Source organism: Podarcis liolepis, assembly GCF_965112155.1.
Source record: "Podarcis liolepis genome assembly, chromosome: 1".
NCBI lineage: Eukaryota > Metazoa > Chordata > Lepidosauria > Squamata > Lacertidae > Podarcis > Podarcis liolepis.
The window spans coordinates 47,505,403-47,522,842 of NC_139554.1; the positions used below are offsets into that span (position 1 = coordinate 47,505,403).

The 17,440-nt window shown below is 41.8% G+C and overlaps 1 protein-coding gene across 2 annotated transcripts in view; it reads right to left on the reverse strand.

Moving 5' to 3' along the window:
- SUSD6 (sushi domain containing 6) overlaps positions 1 to 14,202 on the reverse strand; it is a 58,104-nt gene extending 43,902 nt beyond the window's left edge. The window contains exon 1 of one of the 2 annotated variants that reach the window (XM_083509808.1): positions 13,481 to 14,202. The gene's annotated coding sequence lies outside the window, so the exon portion shown is untranslated. The remainder of the gene's footprint in view (positions 1 to 13,480) is intronic. The other variant, XM_083509806.1, reaches the window with a different exon arrangement.
- Between the last annotated feature and the right edge of the window lie 3,238 nt (positions 14,203 to 17,440).

Below are 17,440 nucleotides of genomic sequence, written 5' to 3' on the forward strand. Positions count from 1 at the left end.
CCCATGAAGGGAGGGACAAACAGTGAATGGAAGAAGATGCTGCAACACCCTCCTTCCAAAGGCAGCTGAAGCTGAAGCCAAAGTGTCAGCTTTGTAATGCTAAAGGAATATGGAAGATGTTGACCATGTGACCACTCTGCAGAACTCTTGTATGTAGATGGGCATTTAGGGAGAAGGCCGCAAGGGTGCTGCTGTCCTAGTCGAGCAGGTGGAGGCAGGTTAAGAGAAGCGCAAGCCAACAAAATGCATTGTTTCTGCCATCCAGCTCTTTTTCGACTCTTTTCCTCATCAGGAGAGGATGAAAGCAGCTGGAGTGCGAGCTGGTCTGTTGTATGGACCGTGTACGATGAATATATACCTTCACTTCTCAACAAACATCAAGGCAGTGCCCTGCCTTTTCTGACAGATGTACCAGAAAATGGCAGAGTGATGGAAGAATCAAGTCTTCTTGGCAGTGGAATTGTGAAAGTACCTTTGGAAGGAATTACTATCTCTCTCTGTGGAAAACACAACTCAACTGACAATGCATTTGGTTCTGAAATGCCTCTGGTGGAGGTAGTGGCTATGAGGCACAGGACTTTAAAGGATAGTAGGAGGGACCAACTTGAGTAGCTCAAAAGGAGGACATTATAGAGATGATAAGACAGTATGCAGATTCCAGGTGGGGAATTTATGTCGCACAGACAGGGAGAGAAGTGCTACTCCTTGAAGGAATGGGAGGAACGAGTGAGCTGCCATAGGATGATCTGGGTCTTTAGAGAGGATAGATGAAAAGTGTTGAGGTCCAACAACACAACAGGCACTGTAACTCTTCAACAGTTTGACTTTACCTCCAATGATGCCCTCTTCCATTGTCTCCTGAGACAGACAAATGCCAACTAAGGTTGTGGGCCTGGCTTTAATGCAGCATTTTAATCCTTTAAATATAAACAAAAGAGTCTATTTGTCCCTTCTTCTGCAGTGGTTTAAAAAAATGATTCAGCAACACAAGACAAACTGCCAAAAGTTCAAATTTTAAGATATTTCACTGAGAAGGAGAAATCAAACTCAACAGTGCTGAATTGTTACAGTTCGCTACACAAAACAGTTAAATCAAATTAACCAACAGAGTTGGCCAGAGATCAAAACTAACCCAATAAAGATTCAAATGCTGAGTCAACTATCACAAACAAGAAGTGGAAATGGGGAATGCAAAAACTCAATTCAAGCAAAAATGAAACTACTGTTATGTTTAAGATCCTGTTGTTTCATATACAGTTTTTATGAACAGAAAAATTAGACTCCTGGCTTACACACCTCAGTCAAACTCAGCTTTTCAAGGACGGCAGGCCTCCTAAATCACAAACAAAGAAGAAAATTGGGCCTAAACATGGTACAACTGAATCTAGAAGTCTATACTTAATGTAAAACACTGAATGGCCAGAAACTCCAAATATGGGAACTACACAGATATTTGGGTGTGTGTGAGAGAGGTTATTAACATAATTCCTGCAAATTTGGGGATTTGTTCGGGACTAGGATAGAACAGGATGGGACACTTTTACAGAATGCTTCTAAGAGTATCATTTGAAATCCCTAAACAAGTTACACAAGTCTGCAGAGAAGTGTTAGAAACTCAAATATATAAGCTAATTGCCAAGTGGCACCTTAAACGTGGGTTACAGTTGCCATAACAGAATTTCTAGGCACACAACAGAGGTGGGGGCTTTTTTTGTAGTGGAATTCATTATTATTTTCATTTCTACACTGCTTTACAGTGGTACCTCGCAAGACGAATGCCTCGCAAGACGAAAAACGCGCAAGACGAAAGAGTTTTCCGTTTTTTGAGTCGTTCCGCAAGACGAATTTCCCTATGGGCTTGCTTCGCAAGACGAATCATCTTGCGAGTTCTTGCAAGTTTGTTTCCTTTTTCTTAAAGCCGCTAAGCCGTTAATAGCCACTAAGCCGCTAATAGCAGCGCTTCACAAGACGAAAAAACCGCAAGACGAAGAGACTCGCGGAACGGATTAATTTCGTCTTTCGAGGCACCACTGTATATTTAAAGAAAAAAATTCTCAAAGCAGTTTACAGCACATTAAAACGTCAAATAAAACAATTCAGAATAAGACAAATACAAGCTTCAAGGAAAATATTTCAGATCCTTCTCTAAGTGACATTTTGCTTTCCTCACATTTATTTACCTACTTAATTTACATAGCTGCCCCATAACAGAAGTACTCTAGGAAGCCAGCAATCTCATTTTCAGTGGATCCCAACTGATAATCCTTTTAAAAACATTATCAGGAACTTGAAGATAAATAACTATGATTATACTATGTCTTTACACATATTTGATAAGTAATGGCCCTATAAATTATAGACACACAATACTGATAACTCTTTTTGCTGATGAAAAAGCAGAAACATATACAGTCTCACTAGGCACAGCCTACTTAGAACTAAACTAAATGCTGCATGAAAAAATGTGCACTATCACCTGCTCCTCAGAATGCTGATTTGGTAGAATGCAATTAAAATGTTTTACACCTATTGGCAAGGAAAAGGTTGAACAGCCTCCCATTCAAAGTATCCTCCCACCAATTTCCAAATGGATGCTTGTTCTTCAACATGTCTCTATAACTCTAGAAAGTGGGGATGGGGGATTGAGTAATTTAAAGCAGAACACAACAGGTAAGGAAAGGGTTTCTTTCTCTCTCTCTCTCTCTCTCTCTCTCCCACACCATTTCTCCATTCCCAATTGCCCCTTCTTTACATTAATTAAACAAACACACTCCAAAAACAAAAGTAATGTTGCAAGGAGGGAGGGGCTTTATTTTACCTAATTTGGGACTATATTTTTATCAAACTGGCAGCCTGTGCAATACAGAACCATTTCAATGCTCAGAAGCCACTTCAAAAACGACAAATACTGAGGCTTAAAAGCACACTATTTAAAAGCAGCCCGTATTAAAACACTGCCTTGCATCGGAAGCAGCCCTGGCCATTTCTTATCCACAGCCTGCATCAGCACTTTTATCTTAAAGCTTCTTATAGTGCCAAGAAAAACAAAAGGCCTATACATTTAAGAAGAGTAATGGATTTTGCCCTAAAATAAAGTCTGTCATTTTCTAATTTAAGCAGATGTGGTTACAGAAGACTGACAAATAACACACTACTGAATGTGACTACAGAATGTGTAAGAGCATCATCTGAATGATCATATATAGTCTCTTCCTCACCCCCCCCAAAAAAATTCAGACTATTATTTCTACCTGAAGAATTCAGGCTTTTATGCCATAGGATTTCTGGTGAAGAAGTCTTCCTCATGTCTTCGCCTATTGTTTCTTATTTAAGCCTACCTCATAATTATATACAGAAAAGCCAAGTGAAAGAACAGTTTCCAATTATAAAAGCATACAGTAACATTGAGAAGCTTACACTGAAACACCTGGATTCAAGGACATTAATTTACTAGTAGCGGCATGCTGCATAATTCCCAGTTGACATCTGAAAAGATAATTCATCACTATACCTAGAATACTCTTAGTTTCTGTGATCAGGAACAATGGCTTCTCTTAGTATAGGCCATGGGTAGGCAAACTAAGGCCCAGGGGCCGGATCCAGCTCAATCGCCTTCTAAATCTGGACCGTGGACAGTCCAGGAATCAGCATGTTTTTACATGAGTAGAATGTGTCCTTTTATTTAAAATGCATCTCTGGGTTATTTGTGGGGCCTGCCTGGTGTTTTTACATGAGTAGATTGTGTGCTTTTATTTAAAATGCATCTCTGGGTTATTTGTGGGGCATAGGAATTCATTCTTTTTTCTCCCCCCCTCCAAATATAGTCCGCCCCCCCCCCAAGGTCTGAGGGACAGTGGACCGGCCCCTTGCTGAAAAAGTTTGCTGACCCCTGGTATAGGCATTTGTTAATCACCACCCAAGTTGATGATCTGAGGTGAAGGCTGTAAAATGTAGTCTACAATTAATCAATATTAAATGCAATGGTCTTCTGTGATTAGCAACAGAGTAACAAACAGGAACTAGTGAGGTGTCAGCCGAGGACAAGATGAAAATAAATGTGAGTTAACATGCTCTTTTTAGCATTGCTCTTAAGTTCCCACCTCCTCACCATAAGCTAGCTTTGTTGGCTGAACCATATTAGGAAACCTTTCCAGGGTACACAAGCTCACTTACAAACATAGCACAGGAAGAGGCACTCTGACCAAATTATTCAGGAACAAGTAACCAAATGCACATACTGAAATACCATTAGACACTCAGGAAACAAACACAAATTATTGCTGCTTAACTCCCTCCAATCTTTGCTCTTGCATTTATTATATTGTGAACTAACAGAAGCAGTCTTAAATATAATCTATATCAGCCTTTCATGTTGCGCTTCATTTAAAATAAAATTCTTGCACGACCATTTCACAAAGACAGGAGTGAATTTTAGCTGAAGCAATGTGTTGGATTGGGAACAGCAGATGGGAAATTAGCCGGCTCCTCTGCTTCCTAACTACTCATTCACCTGCAGTCACATCCATATTCCACCAATATGACCAAAGATTACATTTGTGTGTCAAGCAGCTTATTACATTGCATTAGCAGTAGGATAACATGCACACATTAATCCCTACATCCACCTTTGTACTTCAAGCCACTGTGCTCCTTTTTGGTTTCCATTAGCTCAACAACTTACATAACTTCACACTTTACAAGAAAACTGAGTACTCATCTGTCTACTGAAATTGTGAGCAGTGTTCCCAAGACAAATTCATCCTCCCTTGCACCCCACAAGCAAGCTTGGAAAACACAGCCCAGATCCCCTGCGTAATACACATAATGAGAAAATATGTGACATTTTAGTGTATCTTTCATCTTTGTTGGAAGACGCCCAGAGTGGCTGGGGAAACCCAGCCAGATGGGTGGGGTACAAATAATAAATTATTTATTATTATTATTATTATTATTATTATTATTATTATTATATTATTATTATTATTATTATTATTATTATTCCATATCTGCTATGGTAAACTCTTAAAGGTACACATAGCATATAGAATATGCTTGCTAATAATACTCAAAATGTGAAACAGCTATCAGAAAAGCAATGCTTAAAGGGAATCTCAGACTTCCTTTGAAATATCACCTCTCGCTGCTCAAGTTTATCTTCTTTCTTCATTTTAAGCAGGATTCATGCATCTGGAACCCCATGTAGGGGAGAAAATGCTTGGGGTGCCATGAGAAGCCAAGAAACAGCAAGTAGGAAGAGGAATATGTACCTCCTTCCCTGCCACTTTGCTTTCTTCTGAAGCTGCTTTTCAGAATCACAGCTCTGTTTTATGCATCTGTGTAGTTAGCCCCCAAGAGATTTGCTTTAGGGAACTAACTTGAAAACCAAAACCTTGTAATTAACATTTTCCTCATTACACTTTTTGCCTGTAGGTTTCTCTGTCCTCACTGATTTTTGTCATTCAACCACAGCAGGAACTTCTAAATCCCTTTTGTGGCGTCCACTGTCCAAAGAACTATCTTGAATGTGCCAAAAGAACTAAGGCTAGTGAAAGATAACAAATAAGTCTGACCAGTCACATTGCTGTTCTTTATGGCTAGGAAAAAGAAAGGAGGAAGTTGCCTTTGTTTTGTTCTATCACCTTACACACATTCTTCATGGTTACATGTTGCAGCATGCTAGAGGCACCAAAGTTTCAGAGTTATGTGTCCAGTTTGTCTTTATATATTGTAATCATATGCACTGAGCTGTGCTTCAGTATTCCAGGCAAAAGCCCCATGGATCTTCAGTAGCCAGTTGCATAATTATTTTAGGTCTCCTGTACAATTTCACTGTTCCCAAGATCCAGTGCAGTGCCAGAAGTGCAAGGCTGAATGTTGCAAACACAGGTTCAAAATTCCGATTCAGCCATCAAGGTTCCTGATTTTTCTAATGCTAGCTTAGTTTTAGATAATTGTATTTAGGATCAGACATTCAAAACACATACAATATCTCTAAGTATACATTAGTTACTAAGAAAAAAAAGTTGCACCACCCTGATTAATAAGTTTTGAAAAGAGGATTTTCTATACGTATATTAAAATAGCTTTCAGCCTGTGTGCCATTCATCAGTTTAAAAAGCGGTACAGGCAGAGAGTTAAACAAGAGAATTTTCATGAGTATTTGTAGAAACCGATTTTGCTTCCTCTTGTGCTTTATTAGCTACTGAAGCATTACAATAAAGCTAAAACAACAGAAACATTGAAGTAGCTTAAGACTGCCAAGAAAGAATACCACTACATTCCACTCTGGGTGTGTGAAGCAGATTTAAAGGAAGGTTGGGTTGTTTCCAAGACTGCTAATTCCTTGCAGGTATTTATGTGACAGGAGACAAAACGATCCTTTCTTCAGTGAAGATGGATCTCAATATGTACATCTGATTTTAGAGTATATCTGCCTCCTACTCCAATCTTCCATTTTTGTGAACCTTTAAGGTCCCAATGTGATATTAATATAGGTATTGCAATTGACATTCTTCCATTGTTCAGTTTTGTCCCTCATCCCTAGCTCTCTGTTGGTGAATGCTGAACTGACTCAATTCAAATAAGGAAAGAGAAGCACTCCTCTGCCCCTTTCCAGTAAAAGCAGGGCAAGTACCACAAAAAATTCAGTAAAATTTGGCATGAGGAATTACAAGTAATACTTGGTAAAAAATATCATGACATTACAGAAAAACATTTTTTATTATCTCTTAGGTTATACTTGAGCTATGTATGTTCTGTGAAAATTTCCTGTTTGCAAACTTCACCACAGAACAAGTTTCCTGTTTGCACTCTCTCTTTGTGCTGCAATCAATGTTGAAAGTTAAATGCCGTCCTTCTATTTTTTTATATGAATTCACTTCAGGAAGAATTAGACATTCAGTATAGTTTCTAAGTTAGAACTGTAGTCACTATGACTATATTCCATTTGATTTGTGCACAGATCTTCATCAATAATTTTTAAAAAACTCAACATAGTAACAGTGACATTTTCCTTCCTCTCTCCGAAAACTGACATTAACAAAAGAATACATAGCCAGGTGGCAAGAATCTTGATATCAAATTAAATGTTATAGACTTCAAAAGGGCAGTGTTCTCCATAGTCACTGCCAAATAATCACACCCATGTTTACCACTTCTTTGAAACTTTCCCCTAACATAGTGAAATCATCTTAAAATAGTAATTAATGCAAATCATTAAACCATTGCAGCAGAAGCATTGTGACCTCCACCAGTGCCCCCACCCCCTCATCTCAATATGGAGAACATTCAAGTGAAAGAGTTAATGCTGATACTTAAATGTTACACGCCTGGGATTTTTTCAGCCCTGGATCTAATAATGAATTAACGAAGCAGAGTATTGACACTCATAAATGTTCTGATATCATTATACTACTAGAAAACAAGGGATAGTCAAGGAAACTGGAAAGTGCACAAAAGCACAACCAAGACTCCTTACTTCAACTTTCTCATGTCTAATCTAACTCATGACAATCCCTGACCTGCTAACAAATTAGGAAACATTTTGTCACTTTTTTTGTATGCTCCCCTGGTAGTAAAGCAGATGTCAAATCAGTCTTGACAGCGTAGCTTAAGTAAAGGGGGCTAATTTGTTAGTCTGATCAGATTTGCATGCGGGCCATTCTTAACCTTTGCTGGGGTTTATATATGTTTAAAACTCTTCCTTTAATTGCTTCACTAGAAGCACTTGGAAAAGGTAATGGAAAGAAAACATTTTTTTTCTTCTGCAGTTTACTTAATACTGTCTAGATTAGAAGCCAAAGCCTTGAGCAATTTTAACATCAAAGTCATTGGGTAGCTAGAACAGCAACAGCACAGGGAAGCAGCTGCAGTGATTCATGCTCTGGTAACCTCTTCTTTGTATTACTGAAACACACAATACATGGGGGAGTCTTTGAAAACCTTGCAGAAATTTCAGTTGATCCAAAATAAGATGATGGTCAACTCGGACTGGACCTTATGACCATAATACACCAGTACTTGCTTGCTTCCCTCCATCCCGCTCTTTCTTTCTTTTGCACTAGCTTCAAGTATTGTTCTGGGCCCAACTCAAAGTTCCAATATTAAGCTTTTAAAGCCCTAAAAGGTTGCAGACATGTTATCTGAACAATAGTCTCTTTTCACGTAACACCAGCCACATTAAGGACATCAAGGACCTTTTTCAGGTGTTCCACCAAATGAGATCCAGCAGGTAGCTACCGATTGAAGTTTTTATTGGTTGTTTGCTATAATTGGTTTTAGTGTTTATATTGTGCCTGGGTCACTTTTGAATGGAAAGCCCCTTATTAATAGTAATAGTATCAATAATAAGACTTTTCAGTGGTGGCACCCTAGCTGTACAATGTCTTCTTAGAGAGGCTCCCCTGACACCCACACTTAGGATTGACTGGGACAAATTTGAAAAAGACTTACTGGTAATTGTCAAAATATATCTATAACTGTTTGTTCCAAAGTATTATTGTCCTAATTGTGTTACTGTCCATTGTCCATTGTTCTTTTTATGCTTTGGAGTACACAAAAAGTAATTTCCATATTTGTGGGTCTTTATGCTGACTGTGCTCAATACATAAGGACTTTTATTGCATATTATACTGTATCTTTGAATTGTTTTTATTATGCATGTTGTGTTTTTATCTTGTATTTTTATGCTGCGAACCACCCTGAGATCTATGGATGAAGGTCAGTATACAAATTTAATAAATTCTACTACTAATAATAATACTAACCCAGCCACAAGTCTGACCATATTATTTTAGTTCTCTATTTGATTTACTCATTAAAGTAAATTTATTATCATTTGTTGGACACCGCCAGGGGTGATACTAAAGGAAGGGTGATTCATAAACAACAACAACAACAACAACAACAACAACAACAACAACAACAACAACGGCACACATGCAATAGAGTTTAGCTTACCTGACAACAAATGTATTTCTGAGCCTTAACCACAAACTGAAAATTAAACCAAACTTAACCCTGACAACTCAGTTATTTATGAGGGGGGAAACTGGTTTTCATAACTTTCAACTGCCAATCAAAAACCACTGTACTATGCAAAGGATTCTGGAACATGTTCTTGGGTACCATTCATATGAAGCATGCACCAGCCCTGTTGGGCTTCACTCTCCCCCCCCCCCCCCGAACATAATGTGACTCAGGACACACCCAACACTCTCCAACTACTGTGGTACCTTTGGATGCGAACAGGAACTGTTCCGGAGCCCTGTTCGCATCCTGAAGCGAATGCAACCCGCGTCTGCAAGGGTTCACCGCTTCCGCGCATGATGTCATTTTGAGCGTCTGCGCATGCGCGAGCAGCGAAACCCGGAAGTAACAGGTTCCGTTACTTCCAGGTCGCCGCAGAGTGCAACCTGAAAACGCTCAACCCGAAGTATGACTGTACTCACTGTTTGTGAAGAGAAGGAATGCTAGGTAGCTATCTTCTAAGTTTCTTTGCTCTTTCTGATTTCTCACTGAAAACCCCTCATAAGATTCTAAGGATCAAAGCTCCCCAGAAGACATTGTAAATAAAACATATGCAGTGACATAGGTTTTCCTCCTTGCAGACAGGCACACAGACTAAGCAGGCTCCAGCTTTTGCTACAGAGGCCACTTATGGAGCTGCTGCTTTGCACTTGCTGCTGCTACCTGCAAGAGAGAGAAAACTGCCCAGTTACCTATATGGCACTGTGGGCATGTAGTTTAATCCAATGCATGTTTGATTTTGTAAGTCAATCAAATTACATTCACTGAGTCAGAGGGCTCCTCCGGATGTTATCTTTGTAGAGTGGGAGCAAGAACACTGCAGTTCAAGTCTAGACTTCTTATATTATGCAAGTGGCATGGGAAGAAGCTGCACAGTTTGCAGCAGTTCCCATGTAGTGAAGCCAACTAAGAGGGTGCCCCAAGTATGACTGCAAAGTACGCTCTCTTTTGTCCCTGCAAGCATAAGTCCTAGCCAATAATTCAGATAATGCTAAATACAAATATCCATATTATTTTACACAAACCTGTATAAACAAAGCCAAACCATTAGTTAACAAAAAAGGGAAAATATACTCTGTTTTTAAGGTAAAGGTAAGAAGAATTTAAGAAATTTCAGTTGCTACCATCTCTTGAATTTCATGTGCAGGCATAGCTTGAAAGGGAACTGCTGTTTTTATATGTTGTGAAGAAGTACGGGGGTGGGTGGGGGGTGGATGTGCCATTGTAGCCCTAGTTGCCAGGTATGTTATCCATACATTGTCCATAAATCCACATAAATGGGCTTCAGTGTTTAGCATTCAAAAAAGAACATCACTCACAACACTGTTTTGTCTTTCTCTGGTGGGGACAGTATCCTGTCTGAAAAGTTTCTTAGGCCTATGCAAGCATTTCCATTTCTCTCTTGCTGTAGTTCTGGGACAGGCAAGTACATTTTATTACAGAAGGCGACAAAGTGGCATCCTCCTCCTGCTTCCGCACCCAAGCATCAGGCTTTAGATACTATAGTTCCAAGACTATTTCAACAACCCTGAGCAGAGTTTAGAAAAATCTTAACTTGTATTAGGAAAACAACATTCTCTTTTGTTAAAAACACTTCTTCACTTTCCTTAAGAAACTCACTTTATTTAAAAAAAGAAAGAAAGAAAAACCCTGAATATCTACCATGATAGAAGAGCGCCTGCCAAGTGAAGCTTTGCTACACAATAGCATTTAGAGGAACATAAAGAAAGCACAATAAAATAAATTGGCAGTACTTGAGATACAAACAACTTCAAGCATCATCAAGACATTTCAACATCTTCACTTCCTTCCCAGTTCAGACAAATGTATGACACAAGGCTACAATAAATTGTGATGACATTCAAAAACTTCAAAAAAACCCCACATTTCCTAAGAACTGAAGCTTGCCAAACTAGTGTCTCTTAAATTACTCCTCAGCAGGGACCCACAAATTCGTCTACCACACTTTCTGATGAGACCATCAGCTGGTGTCTTCCTCTGAACCTGTCAAATGGGGCAGTGGTTTTTCCTGTGGATGCACTATACTTTCGGGACACCAGAGTGCCTCAGAAATGCAGCCGAATTCAGGGAAGATCCACACTCCACTCTCTAGCTCCAAGGTGGAGAAGGAAGCTATGGTTGAAGGGAAGACTGATCCCTTCCCTACTTCTACATTATGAGCTGGGGAAAGGAGCAGGAGGTTATGATTGTACAGCACACAAAGAGAATCGTAGCAGTTTCAAAATGTTTTTGGTTAGCTAAGGCTTGCAAATTTGGGGATCCAAGTGTGTGCAGCTCTGCTCATCAGACACTATCACATTTTAAATTACCGTGTACTGTAAGTTGAGTATAGCCATTCAGGAAGAATCTAAAGACCAACATATCTCAACAATTTTTGCTTTTTTCAGCCGCTGGACTTTTGATACTAGAGTGGTGACTCTTGCTTACAGGCCTAGAATCAAAATGTTATTTCAAATAACAAATAGGTATAATAAAAAAATTCCTTCCAGTAGCACCTTAAAGACCAACTAAGTTAGTTCTTGGTATGAGCTTTCGTGTGCATGCACACTTCTTCAGATACACAAATAGGTATAGGTATACTGATACTGAAAAGCAGGATTTAGTAAACAAAAACAGCTATGTACTAAATAGATTCAATTGTTTGTATTATCTTTATAGTAGCATAGCTTACAAAATTCTACAAAGCCAATGGGGGGCAGACCTAACATGGACAGGTGTACATTCACACACATGTACCCAAAAAGTGAATGTCAACTCTATGATGCAATTCTTCAGCATAAGACAACAATTAAAAACTGAGAATCTCATTAAACCCCCACCCTTTAATATAAGGAATTTTTTAAAAGTATGTCCAAATATTGAACAAAAGTTAATCCAGACGGAGGCCTTGTATAAACATTCAGCTCCTCAGCACTAATATGCTAATATTCAGGTGGAAACCACCACTTAGAATGAAATATTCAATAGAAAGTGTCAATGTACCACTCAAGCTGATCTTGCATATACATTTTATAGGAAAGGAGAACTAATACATGAGAAGACCTTTTGTCAGCACAAGGCTGTGCTGGTTTTTTCTACTTTAAGTTTATTATAGAACACATCCTAGCAGCTAACATTAGGATCAAACAGGATCAGCACACCAGCCACGATTATATACGATTAGCAATTCTTACGTAAAGTTTCGTGGAAGAGGAGCACATTACTGGAAAGCAAAGCATTCACTCTCTCTTAAATCCAATAATGGACTTTTATTCTTATTCATAGGCACAACTATTTTCTCATTACACCTCACAACTTATTTTAAAACAGAGATAAGCATATGAATGCAATATTTCATCTTCTAAAGCCCAAAAGGCTTTTGTAAAATAGCACAACTTTCTAAAGAGATACAAATTTTTATTATTTTTTAAAAAGAGTCTTCTTTCTTCCCCTATTCCTCTTTTTTAAAAGAGTGAGGTAGTTACTTACAGCCACACAACTTTCCCCAGGAAATTCAGCATTCGTAGAGCAGCACCCAAAGTACAGATTCAGACACAAAGAAACTAGACATTACCAGAGCCTAAGAGTCATTTCACCACCCACACCACCCGCTAAAAGGAGGTTTCAGAGACATGGCATAAATAAAGATTGTGTTCCGTTATGTCATCAAGCCCCAGAATTCTCTTTAGTAGCTGCCCCCAATGCAGACACAGGACAGGCACATCTGCATTTGAGAATCCATGTTCTCCACTGGTCTTCAACTAGTGGTTTGGGACATGGCCTGGACTAAGACAGGTTAGCACAGCAGTGCAATGATTACAGAAACAGAAGGTAAAATAATAATAATAGGGCCGCTGAATGCTTGTGTGGGTTAAAAACTGCTGCATCTAACTAGCCCATCCTCCAGCAACTTTGAGCGTTCTGGCATCTCCACCACAGCTTTGTCCTGACAAGTTTCCCAGGCGATGATGGGATTTCTTCCCAGGATTTCTCCCCCCACCGTCACCCTTGGGAATCTAACCCTCTGAAGGAATTTTTTTTTCTGGGGGGGCGGGGACGAAGACAGTGGCTGTCAGTCTCCATCCACAGATGCTCCCGCAGAAAACAGGGCTCAAGCATCTTCGCCCTCCGCCCTTTTGCCCCAAATCCATCCAAACCGTCGCCGTCTGTACTCGGCGGCTCTTTCATTATTTTCCAGAAGCCGCCCCCCACCCCCCGGGCTCCGCAGAGCAGGTGTGCGTGTCTGGAAAGGGGAAAACCCAGGAACTCTTGACAGCCTCCTCCCCCCCCCCCCAATGCCTGCCTGTCTGCCTTCCGCGCTTGGCTAACAAAGAACCAAAGGAGGTGGGGAGGGGTGGAGAGAAGGACGCGCCTTCAGCCCCCTCCACACACCCCACACTTTCCTCGCCCGCCCTCCCCTCCCCACCCCCTTTCCCGGCAGCGGCTCGCTCACCCAGCCGCGGCTGGTTCCGGGAAAAAGGCGGCCCCTTCTTCTTCTTCTCCTGCTACCTCCTCCTCTTCGCTCCAAGGCACTGAGAGGTTGGGCTGCCGCCGCCGCTGTTGCTGCTGCTGCTGCAAGGCCCGCGTGCCCTTGTCTGCCTGGCCCTGGTTACGGCAGGGGAGGGACCCGTCTCCTCTTGGCGCAGGGCTCGGCCAATGCAACATTCGCGGCCGCCAGGGGAAATAAACAAACAAGCGAGGGGTTTTAAATAGATAGAAATGCCAAGGCTAAAGTAGCTCCGGGGCAACGTCGCGAGGGCGGCGGCGAAGGCGAGGGCACTCCCCCCCCCCTTCCTCCTCTCGTCTCCTCAGTCCGACCCTTCTTCTTCGCTCCGACTCCGCCGCCGAGTCCCGCTTCCTCCTTCGCCGCCGCCACAAGCAACAGCCGCTCTCGGTCGTTGCTCCGCCTGCGCTCTAGCGCGAGCTCGCCTCACGCGCCGGGCCTGGCGAGTGGGAGGGGAGGGAGGCGGGGGAAAGAGGGCGGCCTGCCCTCCCTCGGCGAGGGTTTAAAGGGGCAGAGTAGCTGCTGCTGCCTGCAGGGTCGAAGTTAGAACCCCGGCGGGAGGGAAAGGATTGATCGGGGCGAGGCTCCCCAGGCCGGAGGAATACAAGGAAGGGGAGGAGCTTCGCCGGCCGGCCGGCCTTAACAACGCGGGAGATCAGCCAGCGCCTTCCCGCACGTGGACTGCCGCCGCCTCCCCGCTCTCCTTGCGCGGCCTCGGCGGCTGTGGGAAGAGGAGGAGGAGGAGCAGCTCCCTCCTCCGGGGCGGGGAATATGGGAGGAAGAGAAACAGGCAGGAGGAAGCGGGCTGGCTCCGTTCTCTTCCCATGTGCGGTGTTGCCCACTTTGCGCCCTGTGGCTTTGGGGTACTTTCGTCTCTTCTCATATTGTGCCTTAACTCTGAGCGCAGGGGGACTGGACTTCTCTCTTTCTCCCCCCCCCCGCCCTCGTTTTATTTATTTCTCCTCTTCAGCGTTAAATGGGCCAGGGTTGTCAGAGGAGACAAGCTTCGGAATGCAAAACGCTAGAGAACAAGTTGCCAGTTGTGGTTTCTGTCGCCAACCCCACCCTTTCCACAACATTACCCTATCCTTTCTGCCCTCTCCATTTTCTCTTTTGCCACTTTGTATTCTTCCCTTTTTTCGGATCAACCTGCATATCCATTCCATACCCATTCCCCCCCATTCTTTGCTCGCAGCCCATCCTCACCCAGTGCCTGACTGGACTTCTGCTGTAGAAAGTCAAATCTCTGGTTAAATTATTTCCCCGCTTTATCAAATGAAAATTCCGAGTCTTGCAGCCCAGTGACGTAGGGTGGGGGGTGCAGGGGGGGCCGGCCGCACCGGGCGCAACATCTGAGGGTTAGGGGGCGCAATTCCACGGGTTAGGGGGCGCAAATCCACGGGTTAGGGGGCGCAAATTACTTGCCTTGCCCCGGGTGCTGACAACCCACGCTACGCCACTGTTGCAGCCCCTCCCCTATCTAAATAAAACACTTTTTAGCATGCAGAAACACACTTTTGTGAGAGAAACCGTCAACACTAATAATTCCTGCTTTTGTCAGTAATTTCCCAAAGAGGTGCAGCAAGAGGCCCTCTGAGGCACTTTTCATACAGCTTTTAATCTCATATCTTTGTCACTGGTTTTGAAAGACTACACATTTGTTCTTCTGCTTTGTTTTCCTGTTAGCTCAAACTCAAAAGAAGTGCTTAAGGCTTGACAATCTGAAAGTACACAAGCCTTTGCAAAATCAGAAGCCCTCAGATTCTTTGTACCAGGGATGAGGAACTTGTGGTCTCCAGATTCTCCCAAACTACAGCTCCCATCCTTCCTGGCCACTGACCATCCTTCTGCTGTATCCAATTACCGTAAGTCCATCCCAAGAGTAGACTCAAAATTAATGAACCTAAATTAGTCATGTCTATTAACTTCATTAGGCCTGTTCTGAGTAGGACCAGCACTGGATACCACCTCAAAGCCACAGGTTCTGCTCTATATTCTTGCTCATCTGGTGTGTTCATGAGTTAATAATAATAATAATAATAATAATATCTTTATTGTTTACACTTTGATCACACTCTTTTTTTCCAGTGCTCAAATCAACCAAGGTGAAACTGAAAAAAACTGTCAGAAAGATGTCTCTTTTATGAAGGCCTGTTTTATATTCATTAGGGGAGGGGGTGTAATATTTGATACATTTATGTATATTATTCTGTGTGTTCATAATAAAAGGTAAATAAATTTCCTTAGTGGCAAGGCGATTATGATGGTATCACCATATTTAAAATTGGCTACACAGCTTAGGTCCAAGCTATCTGAAAGAATGTTTTGGTTCATATGCAACTGCCTGGGATTTGAGATCTTTCTTTGTTTATCTATGCAAGACACTCTTTATTAGCACCCACAATTGTTTGGGTTTCATATTGGTTATTTGTGTCTGGAGTCCCAAGGCAACGACTGTCCCTCTTCTGATGTCTAAGTGTGCAAACATAAGGCTACAGAGATGTAGCTCCATGCCAAGCGGCCTGCCATCTGAGCAAATTCTCCCTCATGGTAGTGTGCTGTGTACACCATATCCTGTGATCTTGTGTTGCAACATGGGGGGGACGGTTGTCAATTCAGGGATGTCTGTAAAAAAATGTTTTTAATCCCTCCTATTGCATCAGTTTTGAGCTGATGTAGAATCACAGTGTCAACAACAGTGTGGCACTTCAAGTCAACCTTGTCAAGAGCCTGATGTGTCTCGCTGTTCCTACTGCCTGACAGGGGCTCCAACCGTGTCACCTGCCCTGTCCACTGGAAATTCCCCATGGGGAGGCAAGAATCCATTGGGTAACTGGCCACGTCCTACCACGAGAAAAATTATTCATTTGGAAAGCCCCATATGATTATGACATGGCATGAACTAGGTTTTCTTTTTTAATATATCCTCATTCTTTCTCCTTTTGTCTTTTTTTGTCTCTCCTAAAACATAGTTTTTAATGAGCTAATAATGACAGTGTGAAAAAGTACCGATTCCAAAGAAATGGAAAATAACAGCAAGGAAAAACCAAATACATAGACAGCACAAAGGAGACATGTGATACCACATGCCAAATATACCCCAAAAGGCCATGAAATCTTTCAAGTCCTGCTGCATCAATCTCTTAAGGAAGATGGGAAGTGTTAGATGAAAGTCAGACGACTGCATCATCTGGCTCAGTATTTGTCTATAATGGTTGCCAGCAGCTCTCCAGAGTTGCAGGCAGGGGTTTTTCCTAGCTCAACCAGGAGATGCCAGGAATTGAACCCAGAGACCTTCAGCATCCTTAAAAACCTACAGCTCTGGGGGGGAAATTGGGGAGACGCTATGACTGTTTAAAGTGGTATAGTGCTTTAAATGTATGGTGTGCATGGGGCTAATATTTTACATCCTAACAACTAAGCATACTCAGGGTTGCTTGTATTAAGCAGACTGTGCAAGAATACCCATAAAGAACATACACCTGCATTTCATGTATTTCAAACTTTCAAGAACAGTAGGCGCACACAAAGTGCAAGTTTGGTTCAGTGAAAGTTAAGAGGACTCCTCCCATTTGGCTTCCTGACAGACACTTTGCTTGTTCCTTAATAATAAACATACTCCAAATGCAGTTCAGCAGCCCTTTAGAAACCAGTCATTTCCTGCATTTTACACGTGTGTATTACAAACATAAAAGCATATGCTAAAATGACCAGGGGCCAGGGAGGGAGAGGACAGGTTGCCCGTAAGTGCTTCCCTTTTAGCAGCCTTGATTACACAATGTCAGCCTGTGCACCTTCTAGGATAGCGTTAAATTCACAGGTTCCTGCTAAAAAACACCTGAGCCTTTATAAATAAAATGAAAAAGAGAGAGAAAGAGAGAGAGAGTGTGGCGAAAACACACAATGTAT